Source organism: Leptosomus discolor, unplaced genomic scaffold, assembly GCF_034619465.1.
Source record: "Leptosomus discolor isolate bLepDis1 unplaced genomic scaffold, bLepDis1.hap2 HAP2_SCAFFOLD_66, whole genome shotgun sequence".
In the NCBI taxonomy this organism is placed as follows: Eukaryota; Metazoa; Chordata; class Aves; order Leptosomiformes; family Leptosomidae; genus Leptosomus; species Leptosomus discolor.
This window is the reverse complement of record NW_028237818.1, coordinates 236,395-253,013: the sequence shown is the minus strand read 5'-3', so window position 1 is coordinate 253,013 and position 16,619 is coordinate 236,395. Positions and strand designations below refer to the sequence as shown.

At 55.3% G+C, this 16,619-nt stretch overlaps 1 pseudogene; it reads right to left on the bottom strand.

Annotated features, from left to right (window-relative positions):
- Positions 1–2,838: 2,838 nt before the first annotated feature.
- LOC147412712 (serine/threonine-protein kinase PAK 3-like) lies at positions 2,839–13,228 on the bottom strand (annotated as a pseudogene).
- Positions 13,229–16,619: the final 3,391 nt, after the last annotated feature.

Here is a 16,619-nt window from a genome sequence, read left to right as displayed (position 1 = left end):
AGACACAGGAGCACCCACACCTTCCCCTGAGGCACACCAAAGCAGTGTGGACACGCTCCCATCCCTGGGGAGGTCCGTCAGGTGAGCTGTGAGGGAGGAGGTGATCCCTCTGCTTTACGGCCGTCTTGCCAAGTGAAGTCCAATGTCCTCAGCTTTGCAGGGACCCTCTGCCGGTCCCTCCATGGGAGGGCCAGTCCATGACCCTCCTCCTGGCTCATTTGCTGGTTAGCAATGTCTGAAGCCTCCTTTCTAATTGCCAGGCTGAGCAGCTGCCGGTGGATAGTGCCTGCCCGTGGCGAGGTGGAACTGACGGTCCACTTCAGCTCCGCGGTGACGGGCCAGTTTGATCGGAGCCTGCATTTTGAGATCTTGGGGACAAGGCGCCTGTACCAGCTGCACTGCAGGGGCACCTGCCTGTATCCCACCATCAGCCAGGACCCGCGGTAAGGCTGGCCTGAGGGAGCCTCCCACGCTGCTCCCCCCTGAACTCAGAGCCAGGGCTGCCCCTTGTACCCCAGTGACCTTCTGGCTTGGGCAGAGCGCGCTGCCTGAGCCGCCCAGCATCTCTTCCCATGCTTGGAGCTGGGAACCGGTGTTGGTACCTCAGCCACCCATAAGAGTTATGGCTTTCTGACCAGGTTTTCTACTTAGAGCATCTCACGACTCCTCATTCCTCATTTTCTCTGCCCAGGCTGGTGTTTCCTTGCTGGAGGAAGAGCAAGGCAGATGATGACATCGTCTTCAAGCAGTATGTCATGAACACGGGCGTCTTCCACTTTGGACCACTGCTGTGTGGGGAGTCAAGAGACCGGTACGTGCTTCCTGCACTGAGTGAGCATGCTGATGCGCTGCCTGCCCAGAGTGAGACGTTGGGATGGGCTCTCCAGAGCCTTGTGCTTTCGTGGACACGCTTGGAGACACGCTGCCCTGGTGGCACAATTCAGGGCGGGCCCAGGCACAGACCTGGGAGATACATGGGGCTGAAGGACCATGGATGTGTGAACTTGAGCAGATAGCAGGCCCATGAGTCTTGGACGACCCGGGGAGAGATGGAGCTGATCTTGCTGCCTGGTGGGTGCTTTGGTGGCCACAGCCACATGCTGCTTCCGGCCTGAAGGTGACTTGGGGCAACTTGTGTCCCACTCCACCACGTCTCATCTTCACCACCTCTCAGCTTCACCACCTGTGAAATGAATTTTGTGGGGCTTCTTTAAAGTGCTTTGAGCTCTAGGGGTAGACTGAATTATTCTGCTGATGGCTTTGTAAGCCACTCGTTAATCTGTAATATTAGTAAGACTTTGTGATTTGACCTGCCAATATGAGTGTGGGCAAGGGGGAAACCTGCAGAGGAATGAAAAAGGGGAATTACATTTTCCTGATCCTTGCTGCTGGATAAAACCTGCCTAAAAAAATTGTCATAGTAGCTGCTGGCATATTTCTGAGTTTAGCATCACTTTTTGGGTTTTTTTATTATTAGAAATGAAGTTCTTGTCTTCCTGGGAGCTCTGGAGAACTAGTGGTATCTTGACAATCCAAGGAGATTTAATCAAAGCAGTTTAAAAACCAAAGGAGGATCTTTAGCCAGGGTGATGAATGGTCTAGGGTTTCTGTTTGGTTTTTTAGCCCTTTAACTCCAAATTCTGTTCCACACCAGAGAGCAGGGACGTTTGTTAAATTTAGCATTCCTCTTGGGAATGAATCCCTTCCGTTTCCTTCCCTCAGACTTTGAGCTAATCCATGAAATACGAGGCAGTCTCATGACTTTTGAAAGAGAGAAGCTTAGCTATTTTTGAAACCTCTTTTCAAAAGCCTTTCTTTATACCCTGCAGGGAAGGAAACCCAACAAAGAAGGGGGAAGAACCCATGTGCCTGGCGTACTTTTATTTTTCCAGGAGCCTTTGAATTTGTATTTTGGAAAATGCTCTTTAAGGGGCCTGTGCATCGTCACGCTCCTGGGATGGAGGCACCAAGTATAGGGGCGGGCATCAAAGTGACATCGGGACGAAGACACGTACCATGGAACGTGCCCCTGCAAGGGATCCTTTTTCTTAGCCTGCTTGTTAGATCGTGGCCTTCCAGCGCAGCCTCCTGCTGCCTGGACACGGTGCTTTCCTCGATGTGTGATAAAGGCAACGGTCTCCTCTACAGCCTTTTCCCCTTTTGTGGACAGGTACAAGGCGCTGCAATCTCCCAGCAACTGCAAGAAGCTGACCATCCTCAACGTCACCCCCTTCGAAGCAGCAGTGCGTTTCTTCTTTGAGCGGGATCGCAAAGCGGGCACGTTCCTTTCAGACCCCCCCAGCATGAGGCTGAAACCTAACGAGCAGCAGGTAGGAGATGGGCAGGTAGGGCCGGCACCAGCAGAAGTGCCCAGGAGCCGTTCTCCCTGCTCACCGAATGCTCTTCTGGTGTTTGTTTTGCGGGGACGGGGCTAGCAGCTGAGTGTTTGGGCGTACCCCACTTCGGCCGGCCTCGTGGAAGACAACCTCATCTGCTGTGTTCAGGAGAACCCCGAGCCAGTGGTCTTCCGCCTGTGCTGCCAGGGGGTGCAGGCGGAGCTGGGGGTCAGCCCAAGCAGGTGCATTTCAACAAGCTGCTTCTGCACAGGTCAGTCATCCCGTGGTCCCTCTGCTGGGGACAAGAGTTGTCAGCAAGCTCCTCCTCAGCGACCGCTCAGGTCGGGGGTTGGGCTAGCACCTCTCTTTCTCCCAGTGGTTCCCAGTCTCTTGCTCACCATTCCTTGCTGGCTTGGATATCCCGTGACAGCCACCAGCTCTGTAGCCCCCCAGCGATCCTGTGTGATGAGCATCCCGATGCATTTGCATCTTGTCTGCTGGCTCAGAGAGCAATCCAGTTGCTCCTCCTTATCTCCCGTCTGTCGGATACACTTCTAACACCAAGCTCTCCCCCAAGGACCTCACCTCTCAGGTCTGTGGCAAAGAGAAAACATTTAACTGCAGTTTCAGATGTGTGGATAGGGCTGCTTTGAGTTGCATTCGGTTGCAAGGCTAGCATGACCGTCACACGACTGGTGCTGCCTGTCTTTGTGTCTCTGCAGGAGGGACAGCAAGACCCTGGTCTTGAGAAACAGCATCCCACTGCCCGTGGCCTGGTGGCTCAGTGGGCTGGAAAACCTGGGCGAGGACTTCTCTGTGTCACAAGACAAGGGCACCGTTGGTCCCTGCACAGAGTTTGTGGTGTATCTGTATTTCAAGGCCACAAAGGCTCTCAGCGTTAAGAAAATGATCCAACTAGAGGTGAGGGGGACTGTGCCCTCCCTGGCAGAGCAGGGCAGTGACCAGCCCTGTGCTCTTAGGGATGGAGTCTGTGCACAGGAGACTGGACTGAAGCATGGTTAGCTGTGAAAATGGTCAACTTTATTTCAAGAACTAAGTCAAGAGCAGCAGCTGTGTGTGCCCTGAGAGGAGCGTGGGCAGGACAGAGCAGGCCAGTGGCACTGAGGCTGCCTTTGGATCTCAGCGGGCATTGCCCCAGGAAGAAACGCTGGTGCTACTCTGCAGCCTGCACTGGATCCTCTTCCTCTTGCTGCTCAAGCCTTTTTCCCCCTTAGCACCTGCAGGAGCTCCTGCACCCGAGTAAAGAACTCCACCAGCTTCTGGAGTGGGAATGGGCAGGAGCTAAACGTGCCCGACTGTGTTGGGATCGGCCTTGGCCTCTGCACGGGGGTGGAGGCGGTGAGAAAATGACTCCATGCCCGCGCCGTTGGAGCAGCCCGGACTGCTGGGTGCAGTCCCATCTGTACCAGGATCCAGTCGTAAAAGTGCTGCGTGGAGGTGTAGACTCCGGGCCGCCTGGCTCTCGCGCAGCCTATCCCCCAGCTGGTCACCCCCACGAGCCAGAAGTAGTCGGCGTGCTTGTCTTGGCAGACGAGAGGACCACCGCTGTCACCCTGCAGCGGAGCGGAGGAGAGTCAGAGGGTTCTGGTGGTGTTGGGTGGCCCCTGTCAGCACTGTGGCTGGCTCCTTCTCTCTCCTGGCACCTGCCAGAGCTGTACCCAGTGCCCAGCAAGGCTCTGCTCAGGTGCTGGAGCCTGCAGGACCTTGTCTGGGAGGGGGTGGTGGGCCTGCAAGGTAGGGCGCTCTCTCCTCTCTGCCCGCTGATCCTGGAGGTGTGGAAGGGGGACGTTCCAGGACTGGGATGCAGACCTCTGGGCTGGGGCAAGAGCACTGGGTGGCCTTTCTGGGCAGAGTGCCGGGGCTCTGGGACAAGAGGGGTGCTGGGCAAGGGCCTGCAGACGGGGAAGGGAAGGCAAGCCCCGACAGCGGTGGGGACCCAGCGGCAGGAGGGCGACTCGGCAGGCGCAGCACGCGCCGGGGGACGTTTGGGCGCTGGCGACAGGGCTGCCTGTGCTGCTGGGGGCTGGCGCGGAGCACGCTCCTACCTGGCAGGTGTCGATGCCGCCCTGCGGATAGCCGGCACACACGTTGTGGGGGTGGACGGCCCCTCTGTACCAGCGGCTGCTGTTGCAGACCTTGACATCGATGAGGTGGACCTGGGCCTCCTGCAGGACAGCGGTCGATCCTGCAGCTGTGAGCACAGGAAGGAGTTAGCAGCCAGCAGCCCTTCTGTTCCCACTTCTCCTCCCCTGTGTGGGCGAAGCCCTTCCCTAGGGCTCGCCTTTGCCCCTGCAGAGGCCTTGTGCCGGGCTTGCCCTTCCCTCTCGCTTTGGCTAATGGCTCGGGCCCATCTCTCCATGGCCGTACGTCCCCGCAGCCCGACTCTGGTTTTCGCCGCCACCGCTGCCCAGAAGCCCAGCCCGCCTCCCCAGCGTGCCGAGCTTACCCTCGGCACAGGAATACTCTTTGGGAACTCACATCTTGCCATGGTGGCACCCCAACCGCTGACGTAGCAGCTCGTCAGCTCTGACACTCTCAGCGAGGCGTCGGGCACGCAGGCCAGCTGTACGTAGTAGCCGCACTGGACAGGCTGGTCCAGTTCCAGCAAGGCGATGTCGTTCCTCTCCGTGACGTTATCGTAGTGTTCATGAAGTATTAGCCGATAAATACCGCGCACTTGGGTCTCAGGGCCCGGCTGAGCCAAGTGGGTGGCCCCGATCACCACACGCCACATGGTGAGGTAACTGGAAGGCAGATGGAGAGAGGCCTCAGAGGGAGCGGAGCCACGTGCTGCAGCAGCCCCGTGGTTCCCTGCCTTCTGCTTCCCAAGGCAGGGAGGAAAGCAGCGCTACGGAGGGTGCCACTGCCCTAGCATGCCTTGGGCACCAGGAACGTGGAGCTGGAGGCTGCTAGGAAGCGGTGGCACGAGCCCAGCCTTCTGCGGAGCAGTCTCTCAGCTGGGCTCGCCAGTGCCCTGGCACCGGGCATACTGCAAGGCAGCGGGATGGCAGGAGCTCGTGGGGCTGCGGACGGGGCGCCTGCTGGTGCTGTGGGGATAGCCCCCTTCCCTGCTCCTTCTTACCTGGCCGCGTTGAAGCAGTGGGCTGCTGTGAGGACCCACTGCGGGCTGATGAGGGACCCTCCGCACACGTGGCCCCAGGGGCTCTGGATGCTGACGATCCAGGGCCAGGCCCCTGGCTGGGCACCCGAGCCACCCACGACGCGTGACATGCCGTAGCGAGCCGCCATGGGCCGGAGCCCGCAGGTCCTGGTGTAAGAAGAAACTCATGAGTGTGCTGCTGGACGGCTGTGCTGCTGTTGAGGCTGAAGGTCAGCCGTCTTCCCTCCCCCCGAGGGGCTGCACGGACGGCAGGGCCAGGGAACCCCGTGGCTGTGCCTCCAGCCCTCTGTCCGCTGTAGCCCCGTAGACGGGTTGTGCCAGCAGCCTGGGTGCTGGCAAGGAGCTGAGGCTCCCACAGGGAGTTTGGGAAGCTGTGGAGTGGCCACAGGGGCCGCGCGGGCCCCCTCCAGTGAAGCCCGTCAAGGGCTGCCCGAGCTCCCTCCCAGAGCCTCGGCCCACTTACCCACAGCTGTCCCACATGCCGTGCGCAGGCCGGCACACGGCCAGCAGGACGAGGAGGGCGAGCACTTTCATCGCTGCCAGCGGCACACGTCAGCTGCAAGAACGAGGTCTTGTTGCCTCCAGCGCAGCCGCCGACGTACTGCCCGCAGCAGTCTCGCTGCCTCTGATGGCCTTGGCCCTGGGGCTGATGTCACAGAGCCGCCGTTTCTGGGCGTGCGGCACGGTGGCCTCTCAAGGGGGGGTGGAGGTGGGGGTGTCAGCAATACGGGGGGTTTCCAAGCAGGAGGGGAGGCGGAAGCTGGGATCGGACAGCCCTGACAAACCCCTGCTGAACACTCTGCCTGTGGGATGAGGGCATGCAGGCCCCGTGGCTGGCAGCGGCAGAGGCTGGGCTTTCTTTAAAAATGGATGCTGCCCAAAGGAAAAAAAAAAAAGAAATGAACCATTACTTTCCAAACTCAGTTACTGACGGGCTCAAGCAGTGTTCTGCTGGTTACCAGCAATATGCAGAAATGGGACTTAGGGGACCACCTGCACCTGCGTCTGCAATTCCAGTCCCTTGCTATCCCAGGCCAACATGGCCCATCATTCGATTAATCCATTTATCAAGGTGTCTTCAGCTTGCTGGCAATTTTGCCCTGCCAGTGCTCTGGGAATGCTGCTTGCTGTCCCAGGGCCTTGTTCCTCTCAGGAACCTCAAAATGCTCACTTAGGTTCCTGTTTGCTACAGACACGGGCTCTTTTAGTGCTCAGAAAAGATGAGGGGCACAAGCCACACCTCAAGGAACTCCAGTACCTCTAGGACATGTTTATCTCAGCAATATTTAGGCCCACGTGTTCTTCTGAAGGCCACTGAGGTCGAGAGAAGAGCAGGGAGACAAGTGACAGAGCGCTGATGCACTCAGATCTGGGTTGCAGGGACAGCAGTGTCTACCACCCCATGTCCTGCCCCTCCTGCGCTGGCTGGCACCTTCACAGCAGGGACAGCCAAGGGGCACACGGTGCCACCCCCTATCTGCCACAAAACCTAGCACCAAACCTGCAGCAGTTTTCATCTACTCGACTATGCCAGGCAACAGAAGGAGCTGTGACAAGTCCTGCTCAGCCATCCCCGTTTCGCTGGCAGAAACCTCTACAAGTGGGGCAGGAGGGACAAGCCGGGGCCCCTCTGATGCTCACAGGGAGCACCCGCAGCCCCTTCCTTCCCACCGCCAAACCTCTGTCCGCTTGGCTGGGACTGACTTCACTGCGTTCCTCCCTGCTCATCTCTCGGCATACACCAGTCCCCAACCCCATTTCAGGCCTCTGCACCTGCTATCGTTCCACTGCAGGTACTTTGCCACCCTGTAAACCTGAACTTCCTACCAAAACACAAAAGAGGGCCACGAAAATGACCAGAGGGATGGAACACCTCCCCTGTGAGCACAAGCTGAGCGAGTTGGGGTTGTTCAGCCTGGAGAAGAGAAGGCTCCGGGAAGACCTTCTAGCGCCCTTCCAGTGCTTAAAGGGGGCCTAGAAGAAAGATGGGGACAGACTTTTTAGCAGGGCCTGTTGCAATAGGACAAGGGGTAACGGTTTTAAACTAAACAGGCCAGATTCGGACTAGATATAAGGAAGAAATTTTTTACGCTGAGGGTGGTGAAACACAGGCACAGGCTGCCCAGAGAGGTGGCAGAAACGCCATCCCTGGAGACATCCAAGGTCAGGCTGGATGCGGCTCTGAGCAACCTGATGCAGCTAAAGATGTCCCTGCTCACTGCAGGGGGGCTGGACTGGATGGCCTCTAATGGTCCCTTCCAGCCCAAACCACTGTAGGATTCCACTGATTTTTCAGCTGAAAAGCACCCAGAGTGGAGACTAACACGAGGGGGCTCCATCTGATGCCTTCGAGTTCAGCTGATGACAAAACCAGGACACAGCGCAGCTCTTTCACCTGCAGCCGCTTCGCGTTTTACCGGCAGAAGGTCCTGGGCAGACCCTCGCCTGCCCACGTCCACCTCCAGGCAGCAGCTCCAAAAGGCCTGAAACTCAGCGCACAGTTGCTCGGGGTTCTGCAGCTCTGGTGTCCTGTTGGTCGCTATCAGATCCATTGCCTAGAGTGACAAGAAACACAAGACTCCACCTGTTTCTTTCTTACCCAGAACTGCTCACAGAGAGCCCATTTTTTAAGGTCCAGCCTCCAGTGCCAGTTTCCTCCCTGGCAGAGGGTTAGAGATGATTTTTCTATACCTACAAAAAACCTCTGATGCAGCCACAGCTACTCCAACATCAATGTGATTTTGCCTTGACAGCTGATTGCAGTGGCTGACCTAGTTAGGAGGAACTCCATCAGCAAAAGCACATTTGGCTTCTCTGTGCATTGACACCAACTTTCCTGGCTATTTTAAAGAGTGAACTTGGTCCAGCTGTATTATTTCAAAGGGTTCGGACATAAAATGCATCCCTGCAGTGCTCACTGCTCCCTAAAGTACAGCTTCCTTAAAACAAAGGTAGTTCAGATTTTCCCTCTGTTCTAGATAAAAATGGTAACTAGAGGATAAAAAAGTAGATCCATCAGCTTATTCCTTGGCTAAACAGAAACATTTGGAACCTCATTTTCAACACAGACACGTTAGCTGCGTGCACAAATATATTATGAAGAAAACACATAACTGGGCAGACAGGAGCCACCCGCAACTCTGTCTTTCAGCAGTCTCCAAATTCCAGATCAGCAAGTCTTCCTGACAGACCTCATGCCAAGGAATTAGAACGTAATTTTGCAAAACATCGGGCGAGCATTATCCGGGGCAGTTCACTTGGAACCAAGGTCTAACATGCTGCGAAGCTGGACAGATGAGTTCATTCTGCTTTTGTAAGACGTTCTTCAGAACGGCAAGACAAATGTTTTGAACTGTTTGAACCTAAACTTGCAGAATATGTCCCAAATATACAGCAATAATAATAGAAATAGGCCTAGGAGTCTTCCATACAAATGTCCGCCATGACAAGAACAGCTCTGCGCTACTGGCGTTTAAAGAGACGGTGGCCAAAGGGACTTTGATCTTATCCTCTTAAAGGTAGAGGAAAATTTCCAGGCCTAAAAAGCCAAATGAACTATCCTAGAGGAAAAACGATAAAAGGAAGTTTCTCTACTTTTCCCACAAGAGAAGTGTCACAAAATCAGTCCTGTCCCGTCCCTCTGCAGCTGCCCTCAGGCACCGGGCACAGCGGTGAGCCGGAGGGCCTGTCCTCACTGCGGTTAAATGGTGCTGCCCCAGGGACGTCCCTTCTCCTGCGGTAAAGGAACACAGCACCCATGTCAGCCTTGGGAATTTTATTCCGGCTACATTCGCCTGGCTGTGAAACAGGAATGCCTAGGATTTGGTTTGTTGGGTATTTTTAAAACTGAAACTGGGGAGGTCCAACCAGCGTTTCAAAGGACGTTTATCACACCAATATTTGTCCCTCAGGCCCCAGGCGTATGCCTGGTGGAAGGAAATCCCAGTGAGAGAAAACAAACACTGTCACAGAAATATCCAGGCCACTCTTGGCTGGAAAATGGTTCATTCCTGTGAGTTCTGCATCGGCTGGAAAGAATGTGAGCAACAGGGGATGCATTTACTCTACACGTGGAAAACAACAATCATATCTACATTCAGACTGGTGTTAACTCTTTGATCAATGATCCTTTAATGCCCTTAGAGTACATGTAGGTATTTCAACTCCTGTCAGGAACGGAAGCTGCTGCATGCCTTGCACTGTTAAAACAAGCATTCACGAAAATGTGAAAGAACATCCTTTGGTTTCCAGGCTTTGCAGAACTCCCTGGATGGGGTCTAAATGTGACTATTAAACCCAACAGCTACTGTGTGCCATCAGCTAAAAACCTGACCTGTAAAGACGGGTCTTGCTTATCAGCTCTCCTGTCTGGATGCAGCTGAGAGCTCTCGCTGCACTCTGTGATTCCACACACAACAGCAGAGGGATCCTGTCCCTGTTGGAGATGATTCACCTTCATAAAACCAGCTGGGAACTGGGGAACTTCAGGCAGTCCATCACAAGCTGTTCACTGTTCCCAGCTCAGGGGCAACAGCCCCTGCCCAAGAGCCCAGGAAGTGAACACAGGTGGGACCAACTCCAGGTGCCTGATTTTAACCTCCTGCAGTTTGACTCAGACACCTGAAGACACCGTGAAGCTCTGAGTGCTCAAGCTGATCTCAACTCCCGCAGCAGACGAGGCATGTATGAAGAAAAAGAGCATCTCAATCTGGGCAAGGGCAGGAATGGCTGAATGTGAATTTGATCAGAGATAAGAAATCCAGTTCCCTTCCTCACAGTCGACCTGAAGCTTCTCGAGGAGCCCTAATTAACAGTTGAGGTTAAGGAAGCTGGGAATTTTCAGCCTGCAAACCAGGGACACAGGCCTACTGCCACCCTGCCAGCTGCGGTGCACTCAGCTGACTCAGCATCAGGCTGAACCCAAACCTCTTTACTTCTTCTCCCCCCTCAGGAGGTGGCACAGTGCACACCGCTCCTCCTGTGTGCACTGGAACCAACAACCCCGGGCACCTACCAAACCAAAACAAGCCTTCCAAGAAAACTCAGGAATCTTTGTTCAAGCAGAGCGGAGGACTGACACTGGTGTAGTTGTTGTATTCCTTTCTTAAGTAGCCTGCCTGGGGGTATGTCCTGACCCTTCTGCTGTTTCTTCTCTCGGCCTGCAGCACACAGTCTGGGTGCCATAGACCAGAGAGAGCACAGCCTTATTGCTATGGGAAAAGCTACACGTCATGCTCTATTTCAATTCCAGCCTCAACACAAACGATCTATCTATACACACGGTCACAATTAATTTCCTCATACATTCCTGCATCCCTATCAGGAATTAACTGTGCAGCACCTAACTTTATTCCAGCTACCAGTCATGAGGTTTTATCTTGGTATACACGCCTTCACTATCACACACTCATTTGGGATAAGAGCTGGTCATTTCATTTTAAGGAATGAGGATGAAACGGAAAACCTCAAAACATTAAAAATACATTTGTTTACTCCAAGTTTCTGTGCTAAAACCCATTTTTAGAAAGTCATTTGCTAATGAGTAATTATGGCATTTCTACAAGCAGCGACACTGCTTACCTGAAAGGCTCAGGTGAGCCATCGGCACTGATCCGAGTTTGAAAAGACTTCTCTGCCTGCAGACACAGCCGGAATGCTTTTCAGAAAAAGTCACCAACTGGAGAAACTTGCCGCTGAAAAATCGCTGTCACTCAGAGATACAGCTCAAAGAGATTTCAAAAAGCATACAAGGTATTTCAAGCCCAGTTGAAGGCAGAGATGGCACATCTCTGACCTGGCTACAAGTCACGTCTCTTTGGAAGTCTTCCCCTTGACGTCACCAAAGCTACAGGAGATGCTGCTGTGCTGCAGTGACAGCTTTAGAAGCGGGCCATGGGGGAACTGGTTCCAGCTGATGCGGCTGGGGTTTTGCCTCACGGGGGATTAACGGGATAGATTTGAAAGACACTGGTATCTGATTTTATGTACACCCTATCCTGAGAGGATCTTCATCAATAAAAGGAGGCTGTCCTTCCGCCACCTCTATTGCCATGACCCCAAGGGACCAGATGTCCACCTTGGGGCCGTAGGCTTCTTTCGTCACCACTTCTGGTGCCAGCCAGTATGGAGACCCGACCACTGTGCTCCGTCGAGTCTGCTCAGGGCTGAGCCGAGCACAGACGCCAAAATCAGCTGAGGAGGAAAACAAGTGGTGTTAAAGGCAGCTCGAATTAGGAAAGCGAGCAAAAGAAATCCCCACTCTATGCCTGAGAACACGGTGTGGAATCTATCTGGAAAAGCAGCCGTGCTCTGTTTGCTCAGTGCTGTAGCCACGGAAATATTGTTGAATTGGCCACTTAAAACCCACCCCTCAAGTTCCCTGCAGTGGCTTTTGTTGACTTGAACTGTTAGACTGTAACTCCCTCCCTCTGGAAGGGCCACACACAAACCCAAGACACTCTTCACACCTTTCTCCTTTCTGTGCCTCTCTGTAGGTTGGAACTGTGCTCGGAGCTGGCAGCAGTGGTCAGCGCACTGCCACAGGAATCCCTTCTGGGGAACTGGCTGTCAGTCAAAAGCAGCCCCATGCCACAGTCTGGGAAGGCTGTGCCTGACCAAGAATACCTACCCAATTTGACAGTCCCATCCACTGCAAGCAGAATGTTGTCGCTTTTGATGTCCCTGTGAATCACTTGCTTTGAATGAAGGAAATCCAGGGCTTGCAGGCACTGATAGGTAAAAAGGAAACATGAGGGTAAAAATTAATGACCTGATTTCATCACTCAAGAATGAAATGCCTCTAAAACATTGAATTTCCAGATGAATTGCGAGCAATGCCTGAATATTGCACTGTCAAGAGGAATAGCTTGCTGCTTCAACACTATTAAAGTAACAACTTTCCAAACGAAGGCATATCAGGTTTGGGAAGAGAAATGTCCATTACTGTCACAGACTAGCCCCTGAAAGCACAGGCAGGACGGCTGCTGCCGCAATCAGTGTGCCATGTCCATCCATATGACAAAGTATTGTTTGCCAGAAATGAGAAAGTCCCTTCCTTCTGTGTGAAGTAGATCACTGTTGGGTAGGAGGTTGCAGGACAAAGACTTTATTGTCAGGCTCTACAGCAGATTTGGAAATAGCACCTTAGTCATTTTTCAGGAGCAAACACCATTTTGGGTGGAATGCTATCCTTTTAAGCTGAGACTCTGACAAATGAGTCTCTCCTTTGCCTGGCTGTTCTTTTAAAATTCTGCCACCAGCATGTTTGCTTTTACAGGCAAGGAATGCAGTACAGACATGCTCCAGGCACGTGTTTAAAGAGGAAAAGTTGAGAAGAGTCAAACTAAAAAAAAAAAAAGTAAAAACATGTAATGCAATAACGGTGTTTAAGAGTGTAATCACAGAGTACAGAAAGTGCAGTGACACTGTCAGGCAGTTCACTTAAGGTGCCCTTTCTTCTCCATATCATAAAGCAAGGCAGAAACAAAGCTCTCAAGATGAAATCCCTCATGTTCTTGCCACCTGTTCACCAGTACCATCCCGTCCAAGGAAGAGGAAGCACACGCGGGATCCCTCACCTCCCTACAGACAGCTGCCATCTGCCCTTCCTCCATACAAAACTGGGTAACATCTTCGGTTAAAGCGCCTCCGGCCATGTATTCCATCACCACCCGGAGCTCATCACCGACCAGGTAGCTGAAAGAAGAAAACAAGGGCACTGAGATGAACAGGCACAGCTAAATTACCTCATGGAAAAGACAGCTGGTGATAGGGGGCCACATAGAAAATATATTGTATAACCAAAGATACATCGAAAATATTAATAGGGAGCTACATAGGAAAACAAAGCTAAACCTATTAAAACTTGCATCCCAGACCTAACATGCATGCAAGTAGGCAATTAGTCACTACCCCCTGCAAATTGCTTGAGAAAGAAGCTGATAAGGGAAACAGAAAAGACAGAAACAAGGACCTAATTCATGACTCAAAGGCGTCAAAGGCAGGAGGAGCTAAGGGCTAAGGAGGGCTCACTAACATCCATCTCTAAACAAGAACAAAGAGGAGACAGCCAGGTGTGCACACAGGGACAGACCAGGCTGAAACCAGTCTGGTACTGCAAGCTCAGCCAAATTAGAGATTCCAGGGGAGAGGGGAGGAGTACAGAGCGAGGAAGACCTATGGCCTTCATCCCTGAAGACCCCTGCCCAGGACCACCAGGAGGAACTGCGCAAGCGCCCCGAGGAGGAGCCCGAGGCGGAGATTATGGAAATGGAGTGACAGGAAGGAATGGCCTTTTTGGGGACAGGTCATGAATATGTCTAGGCATTTCGAAATAGGTGATGTTTTAACTGGGTAAATACTGGAGAAGCGGCCACAGTGGGGATGCACGTTTGTGGTGGAGCGATCCCCCGTGCATCTGCGCGCAATAAGCACACCTACTGTGTAACCTTTCGGGTTGTAAAGTCTTTTCCGCACGTCAGGGTGTCACAGGCCTGGGGGACACAGGATCACCCCGGGGGTGGTGGTGGTGGTGTGTGTGACAGGGCCTGGGGACACAGGATCACCCGGGGGGGGGGGCAGCAGGTGGCAGGGCGAGCGTGAGGGGCACAACAACCGAGCTGGGGGTGCCCCCCCACCACACACCACTGTCCCAGTTGTGGGACCCCACGGTCACCCCACCATCCCCACCCCTCCTCCTGCCCCACACACAGCCCTGAGGGGGTCGGTCCAGCTGTGACCCCAGCCCCACAGGGCAGCCATCACCCCTTTAAACAGCTCTCCTGTTCCCCCAAGCACCCCAACCCCACCCTCAAAGCAGGGGGTGACCCCCCGACCCCCCTCAGATTCGCAGCGCAGTCACAGACCAGAGCCAAGGCTTTCCCTCCTCACAGAGTTATTAAACAGAAATGTTTAAAAAAACAATAAAAACAGACAAGACATGGGGGCACAGGGGCCATTCCCCCCTCCCCAGCATGTGGTGCTTTGGCAGCAGCCACTCTGGGGTGGGGGTGAAGCCCCTCCTGCCCCCCCAAAGTTAACCAACGGGGTGGCAAAACACCACAACAACAAGGAACTCCCCAAATAGTGACCGGTACAAGGGGCACCCCCAAGCCCCACCCCCTGCAGCACCCCCTGGCTGCAAAGGACGTTTAAGTGCTTTTCTGTAACAGTTCTGCCAATTAAGCTTTGCTGAGGGGGGGGTCGCAGCCCTCAGGGACGGGGGTCCCCACCTTCCCTGTGGACACCCAGCCTCCCAGAGAGGGTCTGCCCAGCTCCATGGCACCCCCCAGGGCTCGGGGGGGTGGGGGGGGGGACGTGCTGCAGCCCCGTGGCTTTCCCAAAGCTGGCAAAGCCACCCCCCACCCAGCCCAGGGTGCAAGGGGAAGGGGGGCACTGGCTTGGGGGGCTGCCCCACAGCCCCCGAGCCCCATCCCTGATGCTGGGGAGGGGAGGTAGCCTGACCCCCACTCCCAGAGGAAGGTTCAACCTGGCAGGGATTGAGCCCCCCTAGGCATTCCCCACCCACATGCTACAGCCCCCAGCCACCATTTGGGGTAAAAACTAAACACCTTTTAGGGTAAAAAAGGGGTAAAACCCCACAACCATGGCCCCCTGCCCCGCGCTGCTGAGGGGGGCGATGCTGGGCAGGGCACCCAGCACAGAGCTGGGAGGGCTGTGTGTGTGTGGGGGCGGGCTGGCGACCAGGTTTTGGGCTGGGCGACGCTGAGCACCAGCAGCCCCGGGTAGGGGGTGGGCAGGGGGCTGCGGGGGTCCCTCAGAAGTTCTTGAGGCAGCTGTAGAGCTCCCGCTTGCTGCGCTCGCCTGCCCAGCTGCGGCTCTTCTGGCGGAACTTGCGCAGGTCCTCCTTGAAGTCCTCGTGGTCCATCGGCCAGTAGTCCTGGGGCTCGCAGTGCATCTGGGCACCCACAGCTCTGTCAGCACCCGCAGACCCCCCTCCCCACCCCCTGGGGCAAACCCAGCACCCCCCAGGACCCCCAGCACAACCCCCTTCCCCTGGAGATACCACCCTCATGGAGGATGCTCAGAGCCAGACCCTTTCCCCTCACAGGGCAGGGTTTTGGGGAGTGGAGAGGGTGTTTTCCCCCCACCCAGCACTCTCACCCTCCTGCCAGGGACCGCCCCCCCTCCCACACAGGGGGTGAAAGTTAGGGGGGGCTTACCTGGTACTGGGGGAAGAACTCCCGGTACCCCCCCTTCAGGACATAGAGCTCGGGGTAGTGGAGGTGGGGGTACTCGTTACAGGCTCAGTCCTTCTCCCTGATGAACCGGCACCTGCGGGACAGGGGACAGGATTGGCATCCAGATAGGATCCTGCAATGTCCAGGGGGTCCGGCAGAACCCAGCGTCCACCCCACCCCCCCCAAACCCCCAAACTCACATCCTGGGCCCCCTCTCGGAGGAGAACTCGCAGTGGAAGATGACAATCACCCTCTTGCTGGCGTCGAAGGGCACGATGGGCTTCTTCAGCAGGAACTCCTCCACGTCCTGCTCCAGCGGCAGGTTGACGGCGCCCTGGCGAGGGAGAGGGGCCCCTTTCAGCCCCCCGCTCCTCCCATTTCATCTCGGGGGGGTGGGGGGGTGGCCCTCTATACCCTGCCCCCCCATCTGTTGGGAATGCCTTCACCCCCCTCCTCCTTCCAGCTGGGGCTCAGCACCTCCGGGGGTGCTCAGCACCTTTGGGGAGGCTCTCAACCCCTCCAGGGGGTTCAGCACCTTTGGGGGGGGGCATCAGCCCCTCTGAGGTTTGACAGGTTTGTGTCTCCCCCACCCATGACCACCCTGTCCCCAGCCCCGAGGGGCGCAGCGGCGGTTCTGACCTTGATGTGGCCTCCCTCGTACTCGTAGGGGTACCTGCAGTCCACGATCACGCAGCTCTCGATGAGGCTGCTGAACTGCCCCGTCAGCACTGCCACCATCTGTGGGGGGAGCCCGTCACCGGGGTGGGGGGGGGGGGGGGGGGGCAGGGAGGCAGCCCTGTGGGGGTGTTTTTTTTGGGGAAGAGGTCACTGCTCCCTTACCATTTCGGGAGAAATGTACTTCAGGTCCGGGTGCTTCCCCTCTACCGTCTGCAGAAGGTAAGGCTGGAGGAGAGGCGGGTGCTGGGTCAGAATCTGTCCCCG